At 40.3% G+C, this 16,801-nt stretch overlaps 1 long non-coding RNA gene across 3 annotated transcripts in view; it reads left to right on the top strand.

Moving 5' to 3' along the window:
- Positions 1 to 16,801, top strand: part of LOC110357430 (uncharacterized) — a 51,780-nt gene that overhangs the window by 23,584 nt on the left and 11,395 nt on the right. For 2 of the 3 annotated variants that reach the window (XR_002411088.2, XR_002411089.2), the window contains exons 6-7: positions 12,436 to 12,499; positions 13,949 to 16,543. This is a non-coding gene — a long non-coding RNA (uncharacterized LOC110357430). The remainder of the gene's footprint in view (positions 1 to 12,435; positions 12,500 to 13,948; positions 16,544 to 16,801) is intronic. The other variant, XR_010475629.1, reaches the window with a different exon arrangement.

The following is a 16,801-nucleotide window of genomic DNA, read 5'->3' as shown; positions in this document are numbered from 1 at the left end:
GAGTCCATTTGTATTAAAGATTTGTTTAAGGATGGACATTTTAAATCATTTGACCAATTTGTTGAAGATTTTAATATTCCTGGAGCTCAGTTTTCCCGTTTCCTTCGGATAAGACATGCTGTTCTTTGTGAATTAAAAAAGATATAGAAATGCAAATGTCACAGATTGAAAAATTGTTGTACAAAGAGACTGTCTCACTAAATTGATTTCAAGGCTATATAGGACATTGTCAGTATCCTGAGACAAAGGCAAATTGGAAGTTAAAGAGGAAAAAGGAGAGAGGTTTAGGTAAAGAACTTAATATATTAACAATTGAAACAGACAATTTAATAAAATGCATTTCTATGAAAAGAAGACATCAGGTTGTTCAATTTAATTACATCCTATTCAGAGAACATATTTGTGTTCTCTTTCAGAAATATATAAAGACATTGTTACTATACTGTAATAACAGCAAGACATTGCATGGAGGTAACATATACATATACTTAGGATCAAACATTTGGAGATATGGAGATATCTCCATATGGAGATCAAACATTTTCAGATAAATTTTTTAGAAGTTCTGCTATGCAAAATGAGATCTTTAATGTGTTTAGACTGAATTATAGAGACTTGTTGATTAAACCAGTGAGACAGAGAAATTTCTTGATGTGTTTCTAGTGTTTTTAACAATTTCTTTCTACATTTAAACAGGAAGACATTAGAAGGCCAGAGCAGAAAGATGGTCTGTGTCACCTGTGGTAGAATATTTAATTTATCCTATGCCTCAGCATTTTATTGCATTTTATTTATTCCACAAGGATGGTGAGACAAAAGAAAAAAAATTAAAGCTTGTGAGGCATATAGGTCAGGTAGAAGTGCTACAAAATGAGTCACCTTTGTGAGAGCTGGTAAGTAATTTGTATCATGGACACGTATCTGGTCCACAAGGACCGAACAGGTTCTTTCTCCATTGCTGGTCATACAGGGAAGATGAGCCGAGCTTTCTGCTGATGATTCTGCCTGTGACTAAGGGTAAGAGTCCCAGAAAATTTAGTGCAGAGATACATTTGCTCTGCAGTTGTTTCCTTGCGCTTCAACTATTGCTGCCTCTGTGTTGGACTCTTTTGTGTCTCTGAGCCTTTTTCAGCATGGTGGTAGAAGTTTGATTAAGTCCTGCAAAATAAGACTTTGCATTCCTTCATTTTTTTCCATTGACTAAAAGTGGTACCTTGGCTGCACCAGTGAGATGAAAACAGCCTTACTAAGCAGGGCAAATGGGCAGGTTTTGTATCCCTGTAGAAGAGTATCATGTTTGTCTGTACTGGATATGGTAGTTGCAGGTGGTAAAGACACATGCAGCTCACACCTTCTATTTGCTTTGTGCCAAAACCTCATCTCAGCTCTGAGACTGTAAATCGCACATTCCACACATTCAGTGGAATTTTTTTGTGGCTGAGAATTTGGGTGACTAATGCCCACAGTGTGTGGAAACCGGCAGCAGCAATTGTGTCATGAGAGCTGTGAGCAGCCTGGCCTCTTGGCAAGAGATAGGCAGGGCTTCACCAGCCGGTCTCTCAGTTTGACATTAGGGATGTTGTTCTGGAGTTCTCTTTGCAACTCTGAAATCTGTCTGGTGGAAAGCTAAGGGTTTTTTTTTCAATATTTACCGCCCATAATTTTCTTCCAAAGAAAGTACAACGCTATCAGGCACATGCTTATGTTCACCCATCTAGTTCAGCAGATGATAGTACTATTTCAAAAACTCTTGTAAAATGAAAGGGGATATTTTTAATGTTGTATAAAGTTTGCTGTTCTTCAGTTGGGGTTGACTAATTATTCTCAGTCCTGAATAAATGTGTTCCCCTCCTGGAAATAAACAAATAAATGGAAGACCAACAGTTTAGAGGAGGAAACAAAAGGGAGGACTTCAAATATAATCTTACTAATGAGTTAATCAGCATGTTTGAATGCTAATAAGCACAAGCTGGTAACTGGATCATCTCCTTTCTATTGTCCACTGGGAAGCTACGTTTAGGAAATTTATTCAAAATTCATATTTAACTCACTTTTCTTATTAATATGCACATTTAAACCTACCATGCAAGGGTATCATTGGCACCTGCTTTTTTTCTGTTCCTTTCCTCCATTAAATTTACTATTCTCTAATAAAAATTAGAAGATGGAGGAAGTAATACTAATCATGAATTGTAGCTCTGTCATGCAAAGAACATCATTAGAGCCTGCAATCACATGTTGTTTAAATAAATGCCTGTAATTCTTGCCTTTACATCTGGAGTATCTGTTTTCTCTCTGTGACATCAGTGAAGTCTTTCCCTTCCAACTCATGTGTCTCTCTTGCAACAGGACTGGCCTTTATTTCTGAGAACAAGTATCAGTGTTGCTGGGCTAAGGCACGAAACGGGAACCCAACTGCTGTCAGCTGTCAGGTGTGTTCACCTTCGGAAACGTGAGACCAGTCATTTCAATTCCTCGTGTTTCCAGGAATGGCAGCAAAATATTTTATAGTTGTTTCTTCAAGTCTTGTGCAGGATTGCTCGGGAGGCTCTGGAGGACTCAGCAGAGCGGTCACGGACAACAGCCTTGGAGTGCTGGGGGCTGCATCTGCATGGCTGTTTCCAGTCCTCGTGTTTTCTGCACAGAGATGCTCTTGTCAGCTACATGGACAACTGTGAGTCAAACGAGAGATGGGAATCTGAGCAACAGCTCACGCACTACAAATAAGTAAGGTACCTTATTGCAAGAGCTGGAGCAAAGGGAAATGCCCTGTGTACAAACATGCAGAGTAGACTGACTTGCTGAGAGTGTGATTCTGCAAAGTGCATGGCAGCTGAACACCAAACCTCCTGACATGTCTCCTAGCTTGTTGTGCAATAGAAAGCAATTTGGCTTTTCCTATTAATTTTTGTAGCTGCCATTAAAGGCAATACCTCAAGTAACGTTGTATCGGGCCCAATTACACTAGTGCGCTGCTCCTATTTTTTTTTCTTTCATGCTGTGGCATTTCCTTTCCCTTGAAAACACTCTTTCACTCAGTCTAGCAATTAACTGCTTGAACAGTATAATAAGGAAGCAATTAAGAGGTGACAGAGAAAAATTAACACTCCATTTCACATTAAAGGCCAAGTGAGTATCCTGGCCATTGTGAGTTAAATGTGTCTTTGAAAACCTGTAGTTTGGATGTATTTTCCTTTTGAATAAGAAGCCAGCACCATGTTTTTTTGTCTAGAGTCCCAATCTGAAAATGGATGATAACTAATTGGGTGCTGTCTGCTTAAACAGGCTGTATTAATTGCAGTTTGTTCTCCTGTAAGTGTCAAGGAAAACAAAATCTTTGTAATGTGTAGGCACAATGTACGCAGCCTTAATTTGAATATGCATGTACCAGAGCAAATAAAGCAAACTACTGCATGCAAAGTTGCCATGGCAGACAGTATTTGCATAATAAATAACAGCTATCATGAGACTTTCTTTATGAAGTTCTCTGCTGTGTTGTCAGCTATAAGCGCCTTCAATAAAGGAGCCGATATTGAGAAAGTAAGAGTGTGTTTTGCTTGCCAATGCAACACCCCAACAACCACAGTCATTGTTAAGGATTGTGATTCTGCGGTTGCTGACAAAACGCAGGGGGTTGCATTGCTTTCCACACGCAAGCATGTGAACTGTGCAGGGCATCATGCAAAATTTTGCTCAAAAAGTATTTTGCGTGAGACCAGATTTTCCGAGTCATTGCTGTGGAGGCTGCGTGAAGTCACTAGCTTGGCCTACCATGCAGCATTGACCCAAGGCCCTTCTTTGTGAGAATCTAACAAGTGTGGCACAGTGGAGACAGTTCAAACAGTGTTGCTTGTTATTTTATAAGCAGTCTAACACTCCAGTTGAGTTTCATGGAAGTTTTGGTCAGGCTGTGAATAAGATCATGATGTACAGACAGAACTTTGGGGATGCAGCAGTGAAATCATGTGCATGTTGCTACCATTCCACAGGGACTGGGGTTGGTTCCCAAAGTCAGAGTTGAGGGTCTGTGCCAACTTGCAGAGCTCTGGCTTCAGAGCCTGTGGTTTCTACTCTGCGTTTCCCACATGTCTCTCCTGCCAGGTCCTCTGTGCCAGAGCAGGAGATGAGGAACAATCCACAGCTATTTGCCTCAGTTCTGTGCCAGGGGAACTCTGTTCTCCTTTGAATCAAGGCCTTTTGGTGGCTCTTGATCCTATTCTGTCCTTACTACCTGGAATACAGACCCTTCAAGTAAAACTGGTTGAATAAATATATCTTTAATCCCATCTTCAGCTGAAGGGTTTCAAACCTGAGAGCATGGTAAAACTTTCATGATCAAGTCGTAAACATTTGTGAGACTTCTTTGCTTTGGGGGTTCATTACAAATTGTAAGCACTGCTTCACTGGGGAGTCACTGAATATTGATAGTCAGCTTGGACCTGGTTTCAAGTGCATGTGTTGTGGAATTTTATATTGAAATCCATGGCTTTGATGCAATGCCAGCTGAAAGGGAGAAGTTTCATCTAGGTTTTACTTTGAGCTTTTTATTTTCCTTCCATTGAAATGAAAGGGAAATGTAGATGAAGGTAATCATTGCTTCTGAAATATTACAGAGACAAAAGGGAAGGTCTGAGGTGGAAAGTAAGAAAGGGCCTAAGGATGGAAGTAAAGGTAATAATAAATCTATAGGTGAGACTGTGTGCTTGGAGGTCAGTGGAGGTGGGGAAATACGACTGTTGTGGCCTGGCTTATTCACATGGTGGGGAGCATGATAGAAGTGATGGAGAAGACCACCTTGAGATTAAAGTTTCTGTAATCCTCACTGCACCTGAAGTAGATGCTGTTGAGGGTAACCAGCCTGTTCAGAGGTGGATTTATTGAGCAGCCCTTTTTATAATTTAGTTCTGAAAACTGGGAGAGAATGCTGACTGAAATACCAAAATAATTAGTCTGTGGCCAGGAGAAGCCCTCTGTTCCTCTGGTCATGAGTAACAGGCTTCCTCCTTCTGTGCAAGAGAGCTACACTGAGGCTTTATGAAAAGTTCCAGGTTCTGGAAAATCTTAAATAAACAAACAAATGCTGTCAGGGTTTGTATGCATGGGTTTAATGAGCTTTGAATAGGATTTTTGAGTTGGTAGATGTGGCTTGACTGAAAAGGGTTTGAGTATAGTTCAGACATCAGTACAGATATTCTGCTTTCAGTTATTTATTATGAATGTTTTTACTTGCGATTTAAATAAAGAATTAACTCTTTTGTCCAATCTTGGCATTTTCTAATGTAACTTGAATGATGAAGAGGCTGGTAGTACTGGATATCTGGTAATACTGGTCTGGTGTGTGGATTAGCAGAGTGAGAATTATAGCTGGTAACTCCTTGGCTCTTCCATAAATTGTTGAAAAATTAAACAATGCTGAAACTCATAAGAGGATTTTCAGACTGTGCTCCTAGGTACTAACAAAGCAAAAGTTACAGGGTCCCTGATTTAGTTTGATTTATGGAAAATTCAATGCGGTTTCCGATTTTATTTTTCTGTGTTTACTTACAGGTATAGTCTCTTCCCTTTATTTTTATTCTTTTTAATAAGCAGTAAGGAATAAGCTGACTCTTAGTAGATACATTAGAAGTAAGCAGTCATTTTCAGGTTTTCTTTTGGTCTGAATATCAGAAATCATACCTTTATCTGGATGTATTTTTTAGCTAATGGATGGATCATGTAATATCCATAGTACCTAATATCTTTTCCTAAATAGAAAAGAAAAAAGTCTCTTCAAACAAGCAACCCCAGATCTCATACAACAGCACAGCATGTGTCAATTCACACTGTGTCATGTGACATGAAACTACTTAATACAACCTGACTTGGAGTGACATTTGTATTGCCCATATCGTAGAATAAAAAAATAACACTTACTTTCACAAGTGAGTAATTATCTTTTCCAGTTGATGGTATTTTGCTATTTGCAGGTCAAAATGAAAAACAGGTAAGGGTTAGTGAGCTACCTTGAAAAGAAATATTACAGTAGGGAAGAGATTTGATAAGGCCCTAACCATGCTGGCAACACAAGCGGAAGAAATGTTTCTGTTCATGAAAGGATAGCTCTGTCTTCAGATGTGATTTGAACTAAAGCAGGAGGAAATCCAAAGAGGAGGTCTTACCTTTTGAACAATGGGCTTGTGAGCTAATTAAGGCCAAAAGACAATTTTAAGGAAGGAAAAGAAAACATTACACATTGCCAAACACTGAGGGCACATTCATGTTCTCCATTTAATCCCACACATCACACCACAGTAGATTGGTAAGGCACAGGCACCCCAAAGATGTGGAGATCATTGGGTAAAAGGGACCAATGATGGATGCTCTTCTTCCCATTTTGCCTGGTGGGAGAACAGTTCTTAGGTGTATTCTTACCCTGAAGACATTGAAATTTATGGTTTATTCACAAAGATCCTAATGTGATACACAGTTAAGAGCTGTATGTCCTATGAATGAGCGATAGGGAAGTAGCTTACTAGTAATGACAGTCACCCACAGCCTAAGGTAGACTAGTTAGACTGCATCTTTTTCATACCCACAGGAAATCCTTTGTGGTGGCATCTCATGGTGACAGGCAGTGGTCCACAGCTACAGGTCAGTCATCACATTCAAGCTGCTCTTAAAGCATCTCCCCATTGTTTGTTCCTAAAAAACATGCATCACACAGGCATGTGCCAACTTGCAGAAGTTATCCATAATTCTCTCTCTGAACATAATGCTGTAAAACATTTTGCATGAGGCCTTTCCTGTACTCCAGGAACTGCAAGTGAATGTTACTTTCCAAAACTGACTGTGAAAATAAGCTATTAATTGGGAAGAGAGATGACAAAACCATCCTGCCACGTGCAGTTTGTGTGGAGGGCAATAAATGGCTCCATGTTGCACAACACTGGGTGATTTCTGCCAGCTGCATGGGTGACAGAGTTTCTTGGATGAATTCTCCTCCTCTTGTAGTATATTCACCCTGACACACAAGAAACACAGTAGCACTGTGATTTTTATGATCCTTCTAGACATAACCTTGTAACCTCGCTGGTTTCTACAAAGTTGCACAGCTCATAGCAGAGTTGTGACTTGTTTAATGTGCTGATACTTGCATGCTTCTTTGACTCCGAAGTACAGAGACATTGGAAATATTCATTGTAAATTTATTTCAGCTATTTTCACAGATTTTTTTTTTGAAGCTACAAAAATAAGCTTGCAGTGAATATTTCTTGTTCTCCTGCCATGGCCACATGCTGCCACTGCCATGGCAACCATGTAATCTCCTCTTCTTTCCTATCAGGTCTTGTCTGATCGGCTGGAGAGCCCCTGCCTCGTGATGGCAGTGACTCTTTCCAGCACTGGGGACACCTCTTATTTACCAGCTGTCCACTGTAGGATCCCCGTATAGTAACTGGAGGTGGGAGCATGTATCCTTTCTTCTCTCCGCCCCAGTTTAGTCCGGGGGAATAGTCACGTTTCTGCTGTGTGAAATTAGTGCTGGGGAAGAATTACACAGTAGTTGAGGTCTCCTGCTAGCTAGGTCTTTTCCAAGCAATTCCTGGGAGGGTCTGGATGATATTTCATGGGCATGTTTACATGTGTGAGCACTATGTGTCATTTCTCATTGAAAATTGAGAGTTTCAATGACTTTTAAATCAAATTTTGAAGGTTAAAAAAATTAATACATTTTAAATATGGGATAAGCCTTTTTCTTTACAGAGAGAGGAAAGAACATATAAAAACTTAGAAACAAACATAAAGTGCAATTTTGCAAACCACCATAAAATGAGGATTTATTAGCTTGTTGATCTCCTCAAGGGACCCAAGTGTGATAAAAGCAGGAATTGTGCTGACTGGGGTGAAAGTGAGGAACATGTTCAACTTGAAGACAAATGGTTTTGCTGCACAATCCAAGGATGTAGGCTGGATGAGCTCAGCTGTCACTCAGTCTGTTAATCCCTCAAATCTTTAGCACTTGAGGATTAATTTCTCTAAATATTGTGCCAAATATAATAGTCTCTGTATCTCTCACACTATTAGATGTGTATGAGTTACAAGGGGCCTTTTGTCTCCCTAATAGGATTGAGCCCCTAATTCTGAAGTCATAAAGTGTGGGTTTGAAATGGAATAACTTAAGAATCCCCAAACATTTTCCACCGGTAGAAAGGTAACAGCTGGGCACTTGTAAATCCCTAATCCCGGGCTCTGCTTCTGCTCTTTGCACCAGTGCTACAGAAGTACAGGCCAGGTAACAGTTGTACTTACTTCCTTCTGCTTTACCCTAGTACAGATTTCCAGGGTGACAAATACAAATAACAGTGATATGATGTCTTTCCATTGCAATATCCAGAGTGGAGATGGTTGTGTTGGGATGGATGGGACAGATGGATAGGAGGCACCCAGGCATAATGCTGAGCAAGTGTGCACGTGTAATGAGAGCAACTTCTGGGACTCATAGTTACATGACAGAGTATCCGCTGGTCCAAGTAGGACAATTCTGATAATTTAAACAAAATAGCAATGCTTTCAGATGACATTTTATGTCTACAGTGCTATTAGGGCTTTCTGTTCTCTTGGAGACAGTGTGTTACAGCAGGGGAAATCCATTGGAGAGTCAACCTGAACTATTATACTTCCTTACCACACTGGCTTCAGCCACACGGGGTAGGTATTAGAGAATCATGATCTTAGGGATTGTTTTTGGATTCAGAGGGCTGTGGGACCGAATGCTGGTAGCCATATACTTTCCTGCTGTGGTACTGCTGTCCTGGCTGGGAAGTCAGAAACAGCTGGTGGAAGAAAATAACAATACAATTTCTCACTTCAGAATTGTCTTACTTGGCATTCATACCTTTATGAATCAACTATTGCTATTTTCCTTTACTCTTCTGTATTCCTAACAGCACCTGCAGATTACAAATTGTAAACAATTACACTATTACATTTAACATGTGCTGTATTGATTACCTGGACTCTACTCTGGGTAGGTCTGAAATATCTTGCTTCAGACTTTTCTCTTGGCACCAAGAATCTGTGTTTGGTGCATTGAAATGAGCTTGAATTAGAGCAGACGGTGTGTGACGTGTTTAGCGACAAGCCACCGCTTTCTAGGAGGCCAGCAAAATTTGCAGCGCGCTGGGAGGGGATGTAGGAGCATATGCCAGCAGCCTTCCTTGCTCTGAGCCCTTGGAAAAATTCCTCCTTATACAGATGTCCACCAAGGCTCAGCATATGCTGCGAGCTCAAGGTCAGGCATGTGAGTCACCGTTCCTCACAGTTTTGGCTTCCCAGGAAAAGACTCGTCGGTACTTTCTGCCTAGGTATAGGACCATATCTCATCACAATAAATTGCCCTTTTCGCACCCCTCCCACTCCGCTTTCTTTCCCCCCCCCTGCATCCAGTTTGCTTTATTCAGTTCACCTTGCTGGGCTGCTTTATTTCCCTTCTCATATTGCCTGTGTCTGCATTTTTCTGCAGACTGTTGATAAATCATAGTAAGATATTGGGCCGAGATCTGGTCCCTCTGAGATTCTTGAAAAAAACTTTGCTCCTTGACAGTATTTGGGGTTTCAATCATGTATTTTTGTCAGTTTAATATCCCTTTGTGCCAACTTCTGCCAGGCTGCCTTGGAGTATTTTCAGTTTCTAAACTAGAAAATGATCCTATGATACCAAGTCAAACAGCTGATGAAATATTTTGTATAAGAAAACTAGAGTTCACGAAACCAAAAGATGTTCACAAGAATAAGTAGATTTCAAATAACGTAACCAACCTGAAAACAAAGGATGAAAAAAAAAAATCTCTAATAGTAGCAACAAACAAGTTTCATTTTTCAACTCTAAAGGACAGTTTCTTTTGAAATATTAGCTCATTTATATTTTCTGAGAAGATAAACTTGAGATGAAGTATTCTGCTTTCATGGCTCCAGAACATTTAAGGTTAGTGAGTATTCATCTCATTATATAATTTCTTTTTAGTTTGGGATGGCAAAGAATGTAGAATTCTAAAAAAATAATAATTAGGATACTGACAGATTGGTTCCTGGTCAGAACGGTGTAAGTCCAGGATATTAACATTTTTGTTATATCAATCAAACCTGTGATTTTACCCCAAATGATAATGAATTATCTTTGAAGGTGCAAAGTGATACAAAAATCTTTAAATTCAGAGCCAGTTCAGATTTTCACACTTTTGCTTTTACGTGAAAGCGAATGCAGAAATAAAGGAACACTGGATACAAATGCATTCACTGCTGTAGTTCCTAACAGTCTGAGAATAAACGGATATATTTCCATAAAACTGATCTAATGAGATTTTGAAGTTAAAATGTCATCTTCATTGGAACATTAATTAGATTCTTTGAAAAAATGGGAAGCTGAATTTTTTGGTCTGTCAGCACCCTAGTAAAGATAAAAACCTGTTATACGTCCGTTAAAAGTATAACAAGATCATGTAACTAGAAATGGAAGAAGTCAGCGAAAATTAGGAAGAAAGCAGGCCGTTTTTAAAGTGAGATTAATTAACCATTGAAATAGTTTCCCAAGGGACACAGTACCTTTTCTACCACTTCAAGTCCTTAACTCAAGGTGGGATGTCTTTTTCAAGAAAATTCTCTAACGGTGCAAATTGTTCAACTAGATCTAGGACTCCGGGGTGAAATGCTGTGTGATGCAGGAGTTTGGATTAGAGAGGATGGTGATCTCGTTTGGCCTTGGCATCTGTGGGTTCATGAAATGGGCAAAAGCCAGGTCTGAAAACCGAAATGTGGCTGCTCTGGGAGGCAGAGACTTTGGGGTACAGATATGTGGTGTATGTGGTCCATTGTGAGCTCCAGCTGGAGCAAAACACATCCATGGAGGTTGCAGGATGGGGCGGGCTTTGCCCTGTGGTTTGCACTTGTCTAGCTTTCCTTATCCCTTCCTGTTGCTCCCACACCTTTGAGTGACTGCTGCTTGCAAACCTGCTGTTAAAGTCTGCTATTGCTGAACCCGTATTAACCTGAAGGCATTAGAGAAATCAGTTGGAAAGCTCAAAACATTCTTGGAGGTCAGGAAAACAACCTTATGAATGGCAAAGAAGAAAATAGGAGTCGAGACACACAATAGTAGAGGAAAAATATACTTTTACAAAATCCGGTGACTGAGGAAATTCCCCAGAGGAATGAGAATAAGGTGCTTCCTACATGACAGTGAGTGACAGCTTTTTTCGTGTACTGTGGCTTGACAGCTATGTTTTCCCCATGAGAAGCAAGGGAGAAAGGAAAGATTAACTCTTTTCTCAGAACATTAATGCTCCCTCACATCCCAGCTCTTCTCTGTCTCAGTGTTCTCCATTTCAAGTCCAAATCTTCCTCTTCTTCCACTGAATCCTGCACTGGTCTTTGTTACACAATAAGATTAAAATGAATAAACAGCCGGGGAAAAAGAGGAATGAACCGACCTTCTGCTTCCTGCCTTTAAAGCAAGCACTCTGTCGCTTCTGTAACAGCCACTGCTGCAGCCCTTGGATGATGGGTCATCTGGTGGGAAACAGAGTTCCACGTGACACCAGGAGCTTCAACATGGAGACACAACCATGCACCATCATAAAACCAAGAGGTGCTGTGTTCATTTGCTGTTTCACAGAATTAGGGACTGTTGGTCTCTCTGAGCACCCCTGTCCAAGGGAAGCCAGAATCCAAGGCAGGGCATAGGATGCTTTGTGAGGAACGAGGTCCCAGTCATCCCATGGAATGACAGCACCTCCTCAGCCTCCTGTGGTTAGCTCTGTTTTTCCAGTGGTGCCCCTGCTCCAGGACTCACCTCCTGGTCTTCTCACCCAGTGTGAGGTGAATGAAGCAGGAGGACAACACAGACTCTCCACTGTTATAACCCAGAGAGATGGAACAGCAATGTGCCAAGGCCACCACAGCTCTTCATCCTCCTTTTTTATGTATGAGGCATTGACAACAGAGAACTCGCTGCTGTGTCTGATCCTGGGAAGTCTGACTTCCCCTGTGTGTATTTGCACATTTGCATGGTATGGACCTTTGTACAGTCCACAACCAGTTCTGCATATCCCATTTGTGCTCTGTCTATCCCATGCAAGTATGGGATTTATCCTGCTGAATACCTGCTGCCCAATTTTTGTTTTCTTCTGATATCTAAGGATTAAAAAGGTATCTAAAAAGGCACCAAATGGATTTTAGCAGGCTAAATATAATATGCAGTTTTTGAGAGCATATGAAACCCCTGAGGCAACAGTTGTGTGATCTCAAAGCAAGGTTTGGTGAAATAGCTCATGTTGGTTTCTTGGCGGTTATAGCTTCTTAGTTGAGAAATCCCTAGATACACTGCCTCTTTCCCTTGACTGTCTAGTTTAATGTCTTGTTTGCTTTTGTCTTCTATTATTTTTATCCCCTTTTTCTTTTCAGCAAGCCTCACTCACTGACTTTCCTGGTGGTGTTGCTGCCTGAGTCGTGGCTTGTGGCTTGCAAGGTGAGTGGGGTGCTGCAGTGGGGAGGCTGGTGTCAGTCCATCTCTTGTTCTTCTACTTCTGTTCTCTAAATTCAGCTTCATGGGGTAACAGATAAAAACTACAAGCCTTCCTGGCAGGTCTCATGATGGCCTTGATCTCTGTGGTTTTTCAGCTCCAGCCCCATAAACCTATGAAGCTAACCTTGCAGCTGCATCCTGCTAGGATCTCCCACACAGGTCAATCTCATTTCTAGCTTTGATTGTTACAGTTTAAAGACAGAATTTCCCTTTCTTGCTTCACAGCATTCAAATGCTAATTAGATCCCTTAAATGTCTAGGAAGTTATCCCAGTTTACACATATATGGTTTATTAACTCATGCTTATTTCAAACCTTTTCTTTGATGTAGGCTAATGGAATTATTCTTTTAGAATCACTTTAAAAGGTGACTTCTCTTTCTTTATTGCTGGATGGTGTTTCTCTGAAGCACATTTGTGACTGTCTGCCTTTGGAAAAAATACCTGCCTTTCCATGTGCTAATCTTGAACACTCCTGGATGTGCATGCAACAGATTAACAGTTGCTTTCTATTTGCAGCAACTTTTTCAAGTTCACACTTCTTGCTGAAACAATATTTATTTTACCCTCTTTTCCATAGCTGCACAGCTAATAAGATAAAATAGACCAGGTTTACAAAAACACATCTGCCTAGAGAATACGGTCATGTGAGCCAGCATTTGTTTCCAGCTGTTTTCTTGTCATTAGCTTTTAATTTCAACAACTACCTGCTTGTGCCTCTCCTTTTTTTTCCCCCATCTCAGGTATTTTGTGCTGTTATTGTGATTGTCAGTTCTGTTCTGCTTGAAAGGTTTCAGTGTATGTTGCCATGGTTACAGGTACCAGAATTGGAAATAAATGAAGGGGGTATCAAGGCACCGTTGTGACTCTGATGGAGGCTTAGCACTACTATGTTAGCTATTACTTTGCTGGATTCCGTATTATTTGGTGATGGATCCACTTTAAAAGAATATTTAATTGCTTGTTGGAATATAGATTGCACTAAAATGGAATTATGTGAAACTGGATTTAAAGTGAATTATTATTATTTTTTCTTTTAATGAGTGCATAGCCTTTGGGACAGTGCAAGTAAGTGAGCAGGGTGTCTAGAACATCTACTGCATGAATGGTATGAACATGTTTGCTTATGTCTACCACTGGAGTATGAATGAGTATTGAGTACATTTCTTCACAAGATTTCAAAGAGAGAAGAGAAAAACTCTTTTTAGGAAGTAGCAAGCTGCTTAAGAATGGTTTCTTGTACCTAAATGAGGAAGATACATGGAAATGAGGTGCTTACTGTCTCTGTTTTATAGTTGATGTAGTAGTAACACCTGCTTGTAAAGGCTTGTGATGGAGGTGACATGAGGGTTTCTGCAAAACCTAAGTTCCTTCTTCCATTTCTTGTTTTATAGGCTTGAGACTTGATTCAAAGCTCAGCAAAGTCAATGGAGAAATTCTCAATGACAACAGCAAAATTCGAATTGAATCTTAGGTCAGCTTTTTAGCAACCTTTTTTTCCACATTGTTCAACGTGATATTAGTCTGTTTAAAGTCCTGTTTTCTGTCAGATTGCCTCAATCAGTTAATCTCAGTGTACACCCATGGGTAAGGGGTTTCATGTGTTCTTTAACCAGGGGGATGGGCAAAATGTGGAAGCACTGTTAAATGTTTAAAATGGGCACTAATATATCATACTTGTCCCAGAGAAAGTTTCTGCTTTCTTTTCCCGGAGAAGGGATGGATTTTCCTTTATGGGTGATATCTGGACCCAATGAAATAAGCTGAAAAATTCCTGCTGACGTGAAAGAAAGTGGCATGTATGTGTGAATATATATTTGTGAATTTTTATACACTGATCTAGTTATGTATGTATAATTAAAATCTTCATATATTTGAAATAGCTTTAAAATTAAGGGGTGGCTTTCTGTTTCCTGAGTGTTATTTTGAAGCCAATAGAAAGACAGCAAACTGTGTCATATACTGATAGTGTTGATTAGTGATTATAATTGGATGGTAATAGTAATATGATATTGTACTAAAGGTTGAGGTTTTTACAGTAACTCAGATTGTCATCTGTAAAATGCAGGGCACTGGAACAAGTAAAGGCAGTTACTGTATTTATCCTTTCCCCTAATTTATGTCTTCATTTCTTATTATTAACCTTTCCTCTAGCAAAATTGCTCAATGAGAATATTCTACCTCTAGCCATTGGGATTAATTTTGTGGAATAACTTTGGCAACACTATTATAAATGCAGAACTTAGAAAATGCATCCTCCACAAAATGCAGAACTTGCCTGTATCCTCATCAGAGAGTTGCATTTATTCTCCAAAGCTGTCTCTCTTCTGAGGTGCATTAGAAATAGTACTGTATGTTAACCCCAGTAGGGTAGCTGGTTTCTGCAATCTGGTATTTCAGTTGGAAAGTGGGAGGTGGCTTTGGTGTCACTTTTAGGTGACTCTCTGTCCCGCTTGGGCATAAAGCAGGTAGATGTGACTGTCTGGAGAAGGAGGGTTTATGCTGTAGAGTCAGCTAAAGGGAGGAAGAAAGTTTTTGGAAGGAATGGAACTTCCCCACTCCTGCCCCGCTAATGAATGCAGATCTCCAAACGGAACTGCGATCTAAACCCTCTGAAATCATAGGTGCCTAAAAACAATTATTAAGATAGGGTTTAACTATGTAAGTCTGTCACAGACCCACAAAAACTATGCCTGGCAGCCCAAGCTTTTCAGACTCCACAGGTGCTGACATTTTCACCAGCAGTCAGTTAGGCATGTAAAGTTCAAATTATTCATTATGGTTGTGGTCACCTTTTATATACCTTGTGGCATTTATAGAAGGGCGAGTGGCTGCTCTATTTCCAGTGCCTGAACTAGCTCATGTAGGGTAGTCAGGACAGCACTGAATCACAGAATCACTGAATAGTTTGGGTTGGAAGAGACCTTCAAACGTCATCCAGTCCAAATACGAAATATGCTTTGCAGCCACCCCCCTCAATGCCCTGCTCATACTTGTGAATTTGAACTCTATATTCTGCAGAGACTTCGTCTAGGGGAAGCAGCATCTGCTTTGTTTGAGCACTTGCTTTGTATGAGTACTCAGCAAACACACAAAACTTCCACAAAACAGGATATCATATTTTCCTGTGATTTTGCAATTGCCTGTCATTAGGGTGGGGGATGTACATGCACACAGGATAAAAGGAGTTGCATCAAAATCAGTGTTTACACAAACCTTTGTAAACAAAACAGTATCTGCTCGGCTAGCTGCAGTGTTTCCAGTTCATTGCGATACCTAATTGTTGTCAAAGTGTTGTGTTTTCCTTGACACCGAATATAATTTACGGGAAGAGGTAAATGTAACACCCATTAATCTCCTGATGAATGAGCAGAGCTACCATTTCATGCTTGACTTTACATTTTTTACTCTGGTTTGTACCTGATGAACGTAAGCTCGTGGAAATTATTTGGCAGTATTCTCTCTCTGTGCAAACTCCGGGAATTATTACTGTGCAGGACAACAACGACCACTAGTGGCAGATGATTTTTTTTTTTTGTAGAATTGCTAAAACCGGATGGAAAAAGCCACGAATTCAATATGTTGAGTTAATGCAACACATGCTAGTGAGTGAATTTTGTGCACTAAGACATAAATACCTGTCAATGGTATTGTAAAGTGCATGTATTCTGTTCACAGCTGTGATTTGTCTCCTTTTTTTCTAGGACTGCTCCAAGGGATCCTCAAGCTGCCTGCTTGCTCTTTGGTCAGTACTAATGCAGCCTGCTCCAAGCCCACTTCTCCCTCAAAATCACTCAGTTTTGCCCTTGCTCTATCCCTTACAGGTTCAGTGCCTGTATTCCTGTGAATCAGAAGCACAACACAGGGTCTTCAGCAGCAAACAGCAGAGGGGCTTCCAGCTATCACCCCGATATGGAGAATCCAGGCTTTACCCCTGGTTTAGGTACAGCACGCCCATCCTTGGTACTGCAGTTGTAGCTTGACTGTTGGTGAGCATCTTCCATCACTTGTCTTTCATGCACTTTTAAATTGGTTTATTACTTTACCCCTATGCTAAGCACGTACTAGAGTGCCAGTTATTAGCGATACTACATGTTCAGTTCATTCTATATGTCTTTAAATGCTGTATTTAGGCATTTCCTGGTCTGTACGTCTTCGTTGCACAATACCACAAGTGTCCCATGTAGGTCTTTTGTTAGTTCTTTAATAGGCTGTAGGCATCCTGCTTGGTAGTCTGTTATCCAGCT

Source organism: Columba livia, chromosome 12, assembly GCF_036013475.1.
Source record: "Columba livia isolate bColLiv1 breed racing homer chromosome 12, bColLiv1.pat.W.v2, whole genome shotgun sequence".
NCBI classification, from domain to species: domain Eukaryota; kingdom Metazoa; phylum Chordata; class Aves; order Columbiformes; family Columbidae; genus Columba; species Columba livia.
This window is presented reverse-complemented; position numbering and strand designations above follow the sequence as displayed.